This window comes from Ochotona princeps, chromosome 2 (assembly GCF_030435755.1).
Source record: "Ochotona princeps isolate mOchPri1 chromosome 2, mOchPri1.hap1, whole genome shotgun sequence".
NCBI classification, from domain to species: Eukaryota; Metazoa; Chordata; class Mammalia; order Lagomorpha; family Ochotonidae; genus Ochotona; species Ochotona princeps.
In genome coordinates, this window is record NC_080833.1 from 41,057,326 (window position 1) to 41,073,527 (window position 16,202).

Consider the following 16,202-nt stretch of genomic DNA (forward strand, 5'->3'; position numbering starts at 1 on the left):
CCAAATATCATTATTACAGTTATATAGCAGTATTAATTTAATAATGCCGAGTATCCAGGGTACTCAGTTCCTTTGATTATGTCAAACATCTCTCACCATTTGGTTTAAGTCAATATTCCAAAGAATATCTGTAAATAAAATTCTTGAGTCCCATTAATCTATGGGTTTCTCATTCTATCTCTTACCTGTTTGAAAGACCTGGTCATTTGCTCTGTAGAGTTTTTTATAGTCTGGATTTTGTTAGGGATCATGTTTTGCTATGTTTAAACATGCAGGAATGTAAAGCAAGTTTCATGTTATAAATGAGGATAGTGGGGCTGGCAGTGTAGCATAGCACATTAAGTAAGCCTCTACCTGTGGCACGGGCATCCCATATGGACTCCAGTTCAGTTCTGGTGCTCCACTTCTGATCCATTGCCTACTGATGGCTTGGGAAAGCAGTGGAGGATGGCACAAGTGCTTGACCCCCTGCCCCCTTGTGGGTCACCTTGAAGAGACTCCTGGCTCCTGGCTTCAGATCTGCCCAGTTTTGTCCATTAGGGCCATATGAGGAGTGGACCAACAGATGGAAGAGTGGTCTCTCTTTTCTTCTTTCTCTGTAACTGTGCCTTTCTTTTTTTCTTTTTTTTTTTTTAAGATTTATTTTATTTTAAAAAAGATTTATTTTTATTTTTATTACAAAGTCAGATATATACAGAGGAGGAGATATAGAGAGGAAGATCTTCCGTCCGATGATTCACTCCCCAAGTGAGCCGCAACGGGCTGGGGCTGCGCTGATCTGAAGCCGGGAACCAGGAACCTCTTCCAGGTCTCCTACGCAGGTGCAGGGTCCCAAAGCCTTGGGCCATCCTCGACTGCTTTCCCAGGCCACAAGCAGGGAGGCTGGATGGGAAGTGGAGCTGCCAGGATTAGAACCTGCGCCCACATGGGATCCCAGGGCTTTCAAGGCGAGGACTTTAGCTGCTAGGCCACGCCGCCAGACCCGATTTGAATTTTTTTAATAACATTTTGAAGAAAAGGTTAGAGCTAATGAATTAGTTACCTGGGTCATTCAAGTTAGTCTTTGTAAAGGGAGACATTCGTGATGCCATCTGTTCTTTACTGTTTAACAGTGACTGGAAGAGACTCATAATGACTTTGCATTTTAAAACCACTGCTAGGCAAAACACATTTATAATTTTTTTTTTGGCAGTGCTTAGCAGTAACTAGAAAAAGAGTTAAAAAAAAAACTATTGCCTAATTTTTAGATTTTAGGTTTTCAAACAGCTTTAGTGTATGTATTTGTCTTCTGCATATGTAAAAGAGATAGTTCAGATTTTCCCAGAAAGATATCAGTACTATTCTCATAAATATTTAAATATGAACTTATATTCTCTTAAATAAGCTGTTCCTGATTATATTGAATGTGATTTTCATCGAGATTGTATGGTATGTTTTAATATGTGTAAGAACCCGTTATCTGATATGTTTGGAACTAGAAGTATTTTAGGTTTTTTCCTTCAGATTTTGCAACATTTACGTGTGTGTGTGTATGTGTGTGTGTGTGTGTGTGTGTGTGTGTGTAGTTTGGAGATAGACCTCAAATCTAACCATAAGGTTTGTTTCTGTTCACATATGCTTTACACATCTAGTCTTAATTACTTGCATTCAATACTTTTAATGCACCTGCATTTTGACCACACATGAGGTCAAGTGTGAAATTTTGTTCTTCTCATGCCATATTGGCAATAAAAAGTTTTCAATTTGGAAATATTTCAGATTTCAGAATTTTGTATTAGCCATCCTAAATCTATAGTTTAGTTCTAATAGAGGAGTCTTTACATTGTAAAAGGAACAAAAGAAAACATGTTTTAACTCAAAATGCTCTGAAAAGAAAACAAAGAAGCTCTGCTAAGATGGTAGGTGGTATCAGTGGGAGGAAGAGTATGAACAATTTGTATCTTTTGCTTTACTTGAATATGGTTGGCAGTCTTGATTTTTTTTTTCCCTTTTCAAAACTCCTGAGTCTTGCTCATATAATTCTTTTGGGTATTTAATCATTTCACTTTGTTATAACTAACCATTATCTCTAAGACTTTCTTTATCTGTACAACAAGCGTGTAAAGTCCTTGATGGTGTGTGTGCTGAACATTATCGCCTTCAAGGTTTACAGTGTAACACTTTAGAGGATGGTATGTCCAAGGTCCTTCAAAGAAGGCTTAGCGGTGAGATGCAGAAATCTAACTGAAATTTTTGTTCCCATAGCCTTGTAAGTGTTACACACTATATTGATAGCAAAATTTTGTTTCCATGGTTTCTTTAAAACCTGATTGAGTTTGTATTATCAACAGTGGCTTTTGTTTAATCATCCAGAATTTAAAACTGTGTGGGATCTCAGTGTCAGTGTAGACATGTAGTAGGTAAAGCTGCCACCTGCGAAATTGACATCCCGTATGGGTGCTGATTTGTGTCCGGGCTGCTCCACTTCCAATGCAGCTCCCTTCTAATGCACCTGGGAAAGCAGTGGAAGATGGTTCAAGTGTTTGGGCGCTTGCCAACATGTGAGAGACATGGAATAAGCTTCAGGGTTCAGCCTGACTTGGCCACGGCTGTTTGGAAGTGAGCAGGCCAATGGAGGATCGCTCTCTTCTCTTTGCCTTTCTCTAAATCTGTCTTTCAAGTAAATAAATAAATCTTCAAAAGCGAAACAACAACAACAAAACTGTATAGGATCTTATGTTTTGTTACTCTACTTTCCAAATAAAATAAAGAAGAACTTTTGGGGCAGGGATCCTTCTTTTTAAATGTAACTTAAATTTATTATTATTATTTTTTTTTTATTGGAAAGGCAGATTTCTAGAGAGGAGATACAGAGAGAAAGATCTTCTGTCACTCCCCAAGTGGCCACATTGTCCAGAGCTGAGCTGATCTGAAGCTAAGAGACAGAAGTCTTTTCTGGATCTCCCAGAGGGCGTTAGGGTCCCAAGGCTTTGGACCATCCTCCACTGCTTTCTCCAGACCACAAGCAGGGAGCTGGATGGAAAGTGGAAAAGTCGGGGCACAAACTGGTGCCTATATGGGATCCCTGTGGATGCAAGGCGAGGATTTAGCCACTAGGCCATCGAATTGGGCCCAAGGCTCTCTCTCCTTTCTTAAAAAAGGTGTTATTACTAAATAATATAATAAACATCTTAGCTTTAATGGTTCATTCAGAAATTTCCAAGTTGCCTGTTAATTTTCACTCATATATGGTCTTTTCATATCACGTGAACAACTTTGAATTCCATTTCCCATGAACTTTTGGTAGTATTATGGTATCTAGGAGTAGAATTACTAGGTTATGTGCTAACTTTGCTTATCTTTTTTTTTTTTTAAGGATTTATTTATTTCATTACAAAGTCAGATATACAGAGAGGAGGAGAGACAGAGAGGAAGGTCTTCAATCCGATGATTCACTCCCCAAGTGACTGCAAAGGCTGGTGCTGCGCCGATCCAAAGCCAGGAGCCTAGAGCTTCTTCCAGGTCTCCCACATGGGTGCAAGGTCCCAAGGATTTGGGCCGTCCTCGACTGCTTTCGCAGGCCACAAGCAGGGAGCTAGATGGGAAGTGGAGCTGCTGGGATTAGAACTAGTGCTTATATGGGATCCCAGCACGTTCAAGGCGAGGACCTTAACCATAACGCCATCGCGCCGGGCCCCCACCTCTGTTTATCTTAAAAAAAAAAAATACGTATTTTAAAAAGATTTTGTCTATTTTTTGCTTATTTTTCTTTTTATTTGAAAGGCAGAGAGAGAGGGAAGTAGACAGATGGAGATCCTGTGGTTCACTCTCCAGCTGCCTTGATCATCTGGGGCTGGTCCAGGCCAAAGCCAGGAGCCTAGTGCTACTTGTAGGTCTCCTGTGTGGGTGCAGGAGCCCAAGAACCTGGGCCATCCTCTGCTACTTTCCCAGGTACATTTCACAGGGAACTAGATCAACAGTGCAGCAACCAGATCTTGAACCTGCACCTGCTGCCTATTCATGTGTTGGCCAGATTGGAAGCAGAGTAGCTCAGAGTTCAACTAGGCAGTCCCCTATGGGATGCTGGCATCCTAAGCAATGAGTTAACTGCTGTGGCAAGTACCTGCCCCAGTTTAACATTTTGAGGGACAGCCATACTGTCTTCCAGAGTGGTTGTACTGGTTTACATTTCCACTATCACTTTCTCTACATCCTTGCCAGCATTTGTTACTACCTGCCTCTGGTTCCAGCTCATGCTGGTGGGTGCTGCAGCCTAGCCCAGCCCAGCCAGCCCCCAGTCCTGTCCCTAATATGAACTGGCTGGTGTTGCGTGGAATTGAGTAGAGCTTGACCCTATATGGATTTATGCATTTCTGTTGTAAACTAAACTTTAAGATTAGGAATAGTAAAAAATAATAATGGATAATACAGTAGAGTATTTTAACAACATAATAACATTTGTGAAAGTAATCCCTCTTCAGAATATCTTATTGTTCTGTGCTCACCCTTGTTGTTATAATATAATAGTATTATGTGATGAGAGGAAATGAAATGATGATGTAGGTATTATGATTTAGTGTTAAGCAACTAAGTAAGGGTTACTTGAACAGCAGCCCTGCAATACTCTCACAGTTGACCTGATAACTGAGATGGCTATTAAGTGACTAGTGGGTGCATGGGTATACTACATGTGGATATGCTGGTCAAAGGGATGAGTCTTGTCTTGGCTAGGATGAAATGAGGCAGTGCAAAATTTTATTATACTACTTAGAATGCATGCAATTAAAATGTAAGTATTTACTGGGCCTGGCGCAGTAGCCTAGTGGCTAAAGTCTTCACCTTGCACGTGACAGGATCCCATATGGGCACTTGTTCTAATCCCAGTGGCCCCGCTTCTCATCCATGAGTGTAGGCTGGGAAAGCAGTCAAGGACTGCCCAAAGACCTGGGAACCCTGCACCAATGTGGGAAACCCAGAAGAGGCTCCTGGCTTTGTATCGGCTCAGCTCTGGCCATTGCGGCTGCTTGGGGAGTGAATTAGTGGATGGAGGCTCTTCCTCTCTGTCTCTCCTTCTCTCTATATCTGACTTTCCAATAAAAATAAATATGTCTTGAAAGTTGCATGAATGAAATAAATAAAATTTGCAAAAAAATGTATTTACTTACTTGAGAGCGAGCTCTGTCTACTTCCCAGATGCCTGTAACAGCCTACAACTGCTTGAACCAGGAACAGGCTCCATTCTCATCTCCCATACGGGTGGTAAAATTATTTGAATTGTCATCACTGCCTTTCAGCATCTGTATTTGTTGGAAGTTGGAGCCAGGAGCCATGACCAGTAATCTAATTAAGGCATTCCAATGTTGGATATGGGCACTAGACTAATTTCCTTATTCATCAGTTTAAAACGTATGAATTTTAAAATGTCTGGAATTTTCCATTTAATATATTTAGAGCATAATCGACCACAGTAACTGAAATGATGGAAAACAAAACTGAGTGATGACTGTAGTCTTTCTTCTCTTCAATGACTTTATTCCTTTGGGCAGTACTCCTAGTTGCAGCAGTTATATAAACCTGCCCACAGGCAAGAAGAGGAGACACAAAATCTGCTTCTTGATGAGGGAGTGACAGTGTTCTAGAAAAGTATGTGGAATCAGAAATGCTATTGTGGCCATTTGGGAGATGCAGTTTACCACAGATCTGTAATATATGTTAATCGCTGTTGTGGGCATTTTCTGACATTACCTAATGTAACATCTCATTAAGCCCCACAGTTTTTTCAAGATTGTTTGTATTTTCCACTGTAAAATTTTCCACTGTAAAATTTAGACAACTGTGGTGTCTCATCTGGTTTTTTTAAAATTTAATAATCCTTGTTGATAAATTCAAGCTCAGAGACTTAAGCGAATGAACTCTGTTTTGAGTCTGACGAATTGGGATCTGGGAAACCTAGATTCAGATAACATTGAATAGGTGTTTTAGGGAAGAAGTAGAAGCTTATATGGACAAACAAAGTGTTTGAAGTTCCTTAGCTGGAATTTTCTCTGAAGAACACAGGCTGAGTGACCGATAGACATTAGAGAAATAGTATATGTATTTCGTAAAAAGGTCCATGCAAAAAAAATAATTTAAAAAAATTTATTTATTTTTATTGGAAAGGCAGATATGCATAGAGGAGGAGAGACAGAGAGGAAGATCCTCCGTCCGATGGTTCACTCCCCAATTGGCTTCATCCGAAGCCAGGAGCCAGAAGCCAGGAGCTTCTTCCAGGTCTCCCACGCCAGTGCAGTATCTCAAGGCTTTGGGTCGTCCTCGACTGCTTTCTCAGGCCACAAGCAGGGAGCTGGATGGGAAGCGGAGCCACCGGGATTAGAACTGGCGCCCATATGGGATCCCAATGCATTCAAGGTGAGGACTCTAACCATTATGCTATCATGCCGGGCCCAAAAATAGGAATCTGATAACTTCCTGTGTGTTTTGAGACTGTTGGGCACAATGTAATTACCTGACTGTTCTGCTCATCTCATGTGCTGCAGTCAAAGGGAAAAGTGACCAAAGTTCTTCTAGTTAGGCAAGAACTTGAACCTGCTTACTCCTGTTCCTGAAACGGCCTCTCAACTTTATTTTGAAAATTATTTCAGAATTACTTTTTTTTTTAAAGACTTATTTATTTTTATTGCAAAGTCAGATATACAGAGAAGAGGGGAGACAGATCTTCCATCCAATGGTTCACTCCCCAGCTGGAGCTGAGCCAATCCGAAGCCAGGAGCCAGGAGCTTCTTCCAGGTCTCTTATATGGGTGCAGGGTCCCAAGACTTTGGACTGTCCTTGACTGCTTTCTCAGGCTACACTCAGGGAGCTGGATGAGAAACAGGGTCTCTGGGATTAGAACCCGTGCTCATATGGGATTCTGGCACGTTCAAGGCGAGAAGTTTAGCTGCTAGGCTATTGTGCGGGGCCCTCAGCATTATTTTCATTGTGATGTTTTCATCTTTTTACTGTTATCTGTTTCAATAATCTCTAGAATCAGTTTTATCAGTGTTTTACATCATGTTTGAGAAAGAGAAAAAGAAATAAGAAGATCATGTTAATTCTCTCCTTTAAGTTCTGTGGGGACTTATAGGAAAAAGATCTACTCTTATGGCTGGCAGTGGACACTGGTTTGAGTCCAGGCTGCTCCACTTCCGATTGAGCTACCTCTAATTCTCTTAGGAAATCAGTGGAAGATGGCGTAAGTACTTGAGCCCCTGCACCCATGTAGGAGACCCAGAAGAAACTTCTGACTCCTGGCATCCGTCCGACCTGGTGTTGGCTGTTGCAGCATCTGGAGAGTGAACTAGCAGATGGAAGCTCTCTCGGTGTCTCTCCCCTCTCTTAAACTTTTTCAAAACAGGTTAGTTTATATTAAAAAAAAAATCCACTCTTTACTGTGACGAAGACTTTTTCTGCTCTGCCTCGTCACCTTTCTGTGATATTCCTTTTACTCACTACTCTGTACCTTAGTGCTTTTTCACTGTTGCTGGAGTGCCTCAAATGTCTTCCTGCTTCGTGACCTTTGAATATAATTTCTGCCTCTTTTGACTGATTACAGCACCCTGAGTCAGCATGACTAATCACTTCTCGTACACATCTTCACGTACACATCACTGCTCACAGAAGACGTTCTCTAACAAACCATCCAGAGTAGGCCTTCAGCTCTCCTATGCTGCAGCTCACTCCCAAATGCCTCTGTTAGCTGGGGCTGGGACAGGCGGAAGTCTGGAGCCATTGAAACTTCACAGTAATTTCTATGTACAATGTCAAGTTTTCCAACTCTTGTTTTGTAGCTCATGAACTTCTCAAGCCCTTGAAAGTTTGGCATAGCTCTTGAATCAGTGACCTATTTCCTTATTCTCATAATTCTGGTTTCTCGTAAGTACTGATAATTTCTGAGAGAATCGTCTCTTAGGTAGCATTTGAACTTCATAGCCATGTTTTACCCATGTCTTGTTACAGACTGTACTTAAAGTGTGTTTCTTAATTGATTCGGAAATCATTTTTAATAGTTTCTTTCTTTGCAAAAATTTTTTGGATCCAAAACTTCAAATTTGAACAAGGAACATGATTTGGGAGCATAACCCTGTTCTTTCTTTTTTTTTTTTAATTTAAGATTTATTTATTTTTATTACAAAGTCAGATATACAGAGAGGAAGAGAGACAGAGAGGAAGATCTTCCATCCGGTGATTCACTCCCCAAGTGAGCCGCAACGGCCGGTGCTGCACTGATCCAAAGCCAGGAACCAGGAAGCTCTTCCAGGTCTCCCAAGCGAGTGCAGGGTCCCAAGGTTTTGGGCAGTCCTCAGCTGCTTTCCCAGGCCACAAGCAGGGAGCTGGATGGGAAGTGGAGCTGCCGGGACAAGAACCTGCGCCCATATGGGATCCCGGCGCGTTCAAGGCGAGGACTTCAGCCGCTAGGCCACAGTGCCAGGCCCGCATAACCCTGTTCTAAATTAAGGCCTGTAGAATGAGTTTGGAATTAGGACCAAGCATATAACATGTCATGATTTGGGCCCGGTGGCGTGGCCTAGCTGCTAAAGTCCTCGCCTTGAAAGCCCCGGGATCCCATATGGACGCCGGTTCTAATCCAGGCAGCTCCACTTCCCATCCAGCTCCCTGCTTGTGGCCTGGGAAAGCAGTCGAGGACGGCCCAAACCTTTGGGACGCTGCACCCACGTGGGAGACCCGGAAGAGGTCCCTGGTTCCCGGCGTCGGATTGACGCGCACCGGCCTGTTGCGGCTCACTTGGGGAGTGAAACATCGGATGGAAGATCTTCCTCTCTGTCTCTCCTCCTCTCTGTATATCCGGCTTTCCAATAATAATAAAATCTTTAAAAAAAAAAACATGTCATGATTCTGGTTGATTAGGTTTATATCGGGTATTATAAATATTTTCCTATCTTCAGATGTTTGTAGTGTAATTTTGTTCCTTAGTTCTATTACTGTGGGTCCTGAATCAGTCTTTTTCAAACATGAAAAAGGTCTTTTGGCAATTCTTGATGGAGAAGTGCAGTTAAATGATAGTAATAGGTTACTATTTTATAGTTTGGTAGCAGAAGTATTAATATTAAAAAATTACTTGGAGTTTAGCACTCCCCCATAATTTACTTAAATTAATTCTCTTGAAAAAAATACAAATCGGGCCCGGCAGCGTGGCCTAGCAGCTAAAGTCCTCGCCTTGAACGCCCCGTGATCTCATATGGGTGCCGGTTCTAATCCAGGCAGCTCCACTTCCCATCCAGCTCCCTGCTTGTGGCCTGGGAAAGCAGCTGAGGATGGCGCAATGCTTTGGGACCCTGCACCCGCGTGGGAGACCCGGAAGAGGTTCCTGGTTCCCAGCTTCCGACTGGTGCAGCACCGGCCCGTTGCGGCTCACTTGGGGAGTGAATCATTGGATGCGAGATCTTCCTCTCTGTCTCTCCTCCTCTCTGTATATCCAGCTTTCCAATAAAAATGAATAAATATTCTAAAAAAAAAAATACAAATCAATTATTTATGTTTTTTTGCAGTATTTCAGAAGCAAAACAGCAATGGAACATTTTTGTGTTCTGACGTGAAAGTAAAATTCTTTTTTAAAAACTTGGCACATTACAGTAGAGAACTAAATCAAAATACAAGTCCAAGTTATTTACCCAAAATTTTGCAAGACGCTGAATCCCCAAGTTTTTTGCCCTAAATTTATGTTGTACTAATTTGAAACAAGCTGTCTTGAGCTAATGTGTGTCTGTTTGTCACCTCTGTTTTACTGTGTACATCTGTTTGTATGTTATGTTGTAGAAATATGAATGCTCTCGGTGCTGAAACCAACCTGCTTGGTACCCTAGGCCTTACTGCAGGTGTGATACAGTTGTGTGGGATGTGCGTACTCCTTTACAAAGCTGCAGATTCCAGAGCACATTTGACCCAGAGGCCTTAGGATACAGAATATGGACCCCTAGTTCCTACCTGGTAGCCTCACAGTGTGAATGCCAAGACAGTTTAGAATTCGGGGGTACCATGTTTATGTGACTTAATTCAAAGGATCACTGGTTTCATACTCAGATATTGTGACTCAGAAAAACTTGGAAGACTTAAATTCACCAGATTTATGGTGATGGTGGCATGACTGTGATTTTGAAGTCACACCTGAGTTCACATCTTGTTTGTCTTACTAATTGTGAATCTGTGACTGAATACTGAGTCTTCTGAGCCTGTGATTCACAAGGTTATTGTGAGAATGACATTGTCTTTATTTTTTTTTTTTATAATCCATTTTATTGTATTGTTGTTGACAATCTTTACATAGTTAACTATAGTTGAAGGAAAATCAAGAAAGAGAAGAAGAAAAAAAAAAAAAAGGTTCAGGGGGATAGGGAGGTGGGCAATGCTATTATGTCCATATTGTTTCCATCATGTATCTGAGGTAAAAGGGGATATTGAGGGAGAAGCCCCACCCGGTTTCCCGCCCACCCCAAGTCCCGGATGTGGGGCATGCTCTGAGATATGTGCTCAAGTGGAGTTAATAGTTCTCCAGTTATGAGTCACTGCCAGTTTCGCTCGATGAGGTGGTCCACTGATTGATATGGTCCATCATGAAGTCTCCATTTGTCCCATATTTCGCTGCCAACATGTAGCTGAGATGAATGATTGTCCTATTCTGTCTTCTGTCTTTTCTTGGTTAGAATTCTGAGTCCAGCAGTTCAAGTGGGGAGATCTCCAAAGATACTTTGAGGTATTCCCAGACCAGATTCCTGTATGCTCTAGCAAGCACAGGGCCCGGCACAGTCCATCACCCTGATCAGCTGGTGGTTGCAATTGCTGTGTTGGTTCTGTTTTCAGTCCCGAGTTGCACTGGAACCAATGGGTGTTGCAGTCCAGTCTGGTTCGGCCCTTACATCAACCAGTGGGAGCTGTAGCCTAGTTGGGGCGACCCACAATAACGCCCACCAGACCGCCCCCTACCCTGGTTTGCCAGTATGTGTAGCAGAAGACCAATCTGTCCCCCATCCCATTTGGCTCTGGTACTTGTCACTGGGTATTAAAGCTTGGTTTTATCTAACCAACTCAACCATCCAGTCCTCACAGATATTGTTGAGTACCTCTCTATCTAGCCATCCCAGCCCCCGTCCTAGTTTTCATGCCCTCCCACGGGAATAGTGACCCAAGAAGGGGGAACCCACTTTTTCCCTCCCAGGTCTCTCTGTCCCGGTTTATGCACTCTTTAGGTGGTCCTGTGGTTTGACTCGACAGAATTAGTCCCCAGTGCCAGCTTCTGCCAGCTGATGCTGTGGCCCTGATCTTGTCCACATGCAGCGCACAGGTGTTGTAGCCTTGCTTAGTCGTGTCTGTCTCTATCCCAGCCAACACTCTCCAGTGGGAGTGGTTGTCCAGCGAGGGGACCAGCCCCTTAACCCCCCCGCCAGCTCTGCCCCTCCCTTCCTGGATCTCACGTGTGCTGGATGGGTGCTGCATTCATATCCAGTACAGGCAACCATGCCCTGGCGTTCCATAATGTGTACTGGTTTTGTCGCAACCAAACCCGGCCCATTCCACACTCTGTTCTGGTGATCGGATTTGCCAGAGGATGACATGAACTGATTCAGCCTGGTCTGCCCCCATCCCATGCCAAATGCATGCCAGTGGGAAACTTTCCATGGCCTATTCTGGGCTGTTTCCAATCATGCTTCTTGCGCTTACCTGCAGGGACTGTGTCCTGCCAGAGGAGTTGCCCAGGCTCCTCCATCAGAACCCCTCCCAATGCCAGATTTTGCGCTTGCCAGGGGGTTCTTGAGCCAACCCTACTCAGTTCACCTCCTGTCCTAGCAGGAACAGTGGCTTTTCCTGGCTGGCTTTCACCCCATTCTGACTCTTGTTGTTGGATGTTTCAGCCCAGCCATGGCTCGTCCATACCCACATACAGCTCACACATGGCTCAGAAGGGGATTGAGACCCAGCCTAGTCAGTCCCACATTTACCCTGTTTCTCCATAACACCAGATGGTGCTGGGATCTGAACCGGCCTGGTGCATCCAATCCCAGCCCACACTAGTGCCTCGGGTGACTGCAACTGTTTCCTAGATAGAACGCAGCCCCCATTCCAGCACATACACCCCTTGGTGGGAACCTCATCCCAGCTGTGGCATCCCAGATTGGGACCGTTCCTAGCCGTAAATCACGCACCTGCACGTGGTTGCTCGTGGTTGCTCCGAGGACCATTAGGTGCCAGCCTGCTACACAAGCCGGAGCTTATCTTTTACTTGATAGGTGTTCAAAGCTCAGCATTATTAAGGGATTGGAAGTTCTTCAAAGGAAGAGTTACTGGCATTGGGAATCTTTAGGATTGACTCAGATCCCAGAAACAGTGGGGTCACTCTAGAGCTATCTCAGCAGCGATTCAGATGTCCAATACCCCAGAGCTCCCCGGCCGGGCGGCCAGCAGGCACAGCTGGCGCCAAATGGAGCACTGGCCGCCCGGGCCCAGCCCGCCATGAGCCATGGGCACATGGCGGACTGGGTTCGGGATCCGAGCTAGACGTCCTCTCCCGCAGCCCTCGGCTCGCCTCTGGTAGCCGGAGGTTAAATCCTGCAGGCCCAAGGTTGCGCCCCTCCCCAATCCCGTTCACCCACCACCCAATTGGGGTGGTGGGTGGGTCCCGGACATGCCCAGTCACGGAGGCCTCCCCCCTCGGCGTACTCACCCCAGAAGGAAGCAGGCCGCACCCAGGCATGTCCGGGCCCAGCCCGCCATGAGCCATGGGCACATGGCGGACTGGGTTCGGGATCCGAGCTAGACGTCCTCTCCCGCAGCCCTCATGACATTGTCTTTAAAGCACTAGCACAGTGTCTAGTGTAGAACAGCTGCTCAGAAAATGGTAACAAAAGCTGAAGTTTGTGAAAGTATTTGATGTAGCGTTTACTGTGTAGTGTGCTCACTGCTATATAAGCCAGCAATCCACTTGATTATCTTATAATAATAAATGTAACTGTTAAGAAGGTTCTACCTTTACATGATTAGTTTATTGATGCGTGTACTCTCTGAAAGCAAGCTATATGAGAGCCAAATCTGTAAAACAACAGCAGACTGAAAGAATTTTATTTATAGATACTTAATGGCTTCAGGCATTGACATCAAAATGTGCTATTTTCAGATTTAGTACTTGATCTTTGAGTCAACAAAACTTCTCTCCTGGCCTGTTGGTTCTAGTTCTGGTCTTTCTCTAGTTCAGTTAGTGCTTTATGCTATTTAGTATAATGACCTCCAGGCTGTTCTGTCTCTTAACGATGACCTTGTATTTTATTTATATATATTTTAAAGATTTATTTTATTTTCATTACAAAGTCATATATACAGAGAGGAGGAGAGACAGAGAGGAAGATCTTCCATCGATGATTCACTCCCCAAGTGACCACAACGGCCGGTGCTGTGCCTATCCGAAGGCAGGAGCCAGAAGCCGGGAGCTCCTTCAGGTCTCCCACGTGGGTGCAGAGTCCCAAGGTTTCGGGCCGTCCTCGACTGCTTTCCCAGGCCACAAGCAGGTAGCTGGATGGGAAGTGGGGCTGCTGGGATTAGAACTGGCGCCTATATGGGCATTGCGGCTGCTTGGGGAGTGAACCATCGGATGAAGGATCTTCCTCTCTGTATGTCTGACTTTCCAATAAAAATAAAGAAATCTTTTTAAAAAATAATAATAAAAAAAGATCCTCAACATCACTGCCACTTTGTTTCTGGAGTTAATGTGTTTTCCTAAGGCTCTATCTGTGGGATACATAAGACACTAAGGCTGCTGCTCAAAAAGAGGCCATCTGTAGCTGGATTATGTGGGGATAAGAGGACTCTCCGTGAAAACGTAAGGAGTGGGTGATGGGGAAAATGTTCCGTGATTATGAGTCCTTAGAGTTGCTGTTGGTCTGACTTTGCAGCAATGTGATGTTCAGGGCAGTAATTCATGAGGGTTCTCTAGTACAGTAAATGCTCTCAGGGTGACTTAAAGGGCCCGTGCTCTCACAAATAGAAAGGAGACTATAGTGGTAGATGTTTCTGTCATCTCCTAATTGTAATTGTTGTAAATAGTGTTGTTTGTTAAATTTGGCAAGTACATTTACTTATTTACTTTCTGTTGAGGTATAGTTCTAGCCAGTAGAAACATGGATTTCAAGTGTATACTTTGATGTGTCTTGACATTTGTTTTCAGCCTTGTTAATAACATTCCAGTCAAAATTTAGAGTATTGTTACCCTCCTGGCAAATTTACCTCTTATCCCTTTCTGTCTGTCGCACACACTACAGCCAGCCTCTAATACACTGTATACTGACAAGTTAGTATTGTGAGTCAATTTGCTAACTTAATAAGAGAAGTTTGAGCACACACTGTTTGCATTAACTATGATGAGCTATTCTTGATGTTGTAATTTTGCTGGAGATAGATTTAAGGGATTAAAATTAGGATACAGCTAAATAACTAAATAGTGCTAAATTTTATTTGCTTTAGTGTGTATATACCATAATTGGAAATTATTACTAATCTCTAATTTTTATAGTAACATTTTAAAGTGCAGTTCTGAAAATTTGTTTAAAAACAAATGAGAATGGGTTGGGTATATAGACTCAGAGAGTTAAGCTGCTGAGTGGGATGCCTACATTCCAAAATAGATTGTCTGGGTTTGAATCCCGTCTTTGCTTCAGATCCAGCTTCCAATAACGTGTACCCTGGTAGGGAGCAGATGATGATTTAGACACTGCTGGCCACCCATGTCGGAGACCCCGATGGAGTTTGGGCCCCTAGCTTTGGCCTGGCCAAGCCCTCGCTGCTGCCGGCATCTGGGGAGTAAAGCAGCCAAATGGAAGATCTCTCTTTTTCTCCTCCTCTCTGTCACTCTCCTTTTCAAAACAAAACCAAAAATAAACAACCAGTCAAAAGAAGACAGCGTTTTGAGGAAAAGCAAACACATTTCTTCTGTCTTATTCAAAGTGTTGCATAGCTTGAATTGAGATTGAAGGGGCTGTATGTTGAGTGAATTGTTTGGTGAATGAATGGAGCACTTGGGAGTATTCATTCAGCAAACATTGATGTAATATTTTCCAGGTTCTAAGTATTAATTAAGTTCTGAGATAGGGTGGAGATAACAGTAGCTCAAATTAGCTTTACTGACCAACTAGGAGAACAGACAAACCACTACAATATAATAGAGTAATAAGGTTATAGAAACATCTTTAAATTGAGGAGAAAGCCAGGCCCAAGGTCAAACCCCTCCCCAGTGTGGGCGGTGGGTGAGCCCTGGACCTACCCAGGAAGAGGTTCCAGGTTCCCGGCTTTGGATCGGCGCACCGGCCCGTTGAGACTCACTTGGGGAGTGAATCATCGGACGGAAGATCTTCCTCTCTGTCTCTGCTCCTCTGTGTATATCTGGCTGTAATAAAATGAATAAATCTTAAAAAAAAAACAAAACCTTAGCCTACAAGTGAAACTAGAAAGCAGCATGGAGCACAGGTCATGCCGAGCTAGGCTCTTGCACCTACTGGTCTGTGTGAGTCAAGGATGCTAAGCCACAGTGTCTAAGGCAGAGGCCAGGACAACTAAGGAACTGAACCAAGCTGAGTTAGAGCAACCACTGGCTTGTATGTAATCTATGGCTGGAAATAGGCCTGGTTGGGGAGATAAGGAGACACCCTAACTGGGTTGAGGTTCCCACCAAGGGGCTCGTGTGCTGGAATGGGGTTGCGTTCTGACCAGGAAACAGTTGTAGTCTCCCTTGGCACTAGGGTGGACTGAGATTGAATGCACCAGGCCAGGCCGCATCCCAACACCATCTGGTGTCCTGGAGGACCAGCGTAGTTGGGGGACTGACTAGGCTAGGTCTCAACCCCTACTGAGCCATATGTGAGCAGTATGTGGGTATGGATGAGCCATGGCTGGGCTGAAACATCCAACAGCAAGAACCAGAATGGGTTGAAAGCCAGCCAAGAAAAGCCACTGTTCCTACTAGCACAGGAGGTGAACTGAGTAGGGCTGGCTCATGGACCCCCTGGTATGTGCAAAATCTGGCATTGGGAGGGGTTCTGATGGAGGAGCCTGGGCAACTAACTCCTCTGGTAGGACACAGTTCTTGCAGGTAAGCGCAAGAAGCATGGAGGGAAACAGCCCAGAAGAGGTCATGAAAAGTGTTCCACTGGCATACATTTGGCATGGGATGGGGGCAGACCAGGCTGAAT

General features: G+C 44.0%; 1 protein-coding gene across 4 annotated transcripts in view; it reads left to right on the forward strand.

Moving 5' to 3' along the window:
• Positions 1–16,202, forward strand: part of OSBPL9 (oxysterol binding protein like 9) — a 162,650-nt gene that overhangs the window by 6,046 nt on the left and 140,402 nt on the right. The gene's annotated exons all lie outside the window — the stretch shown is intronic.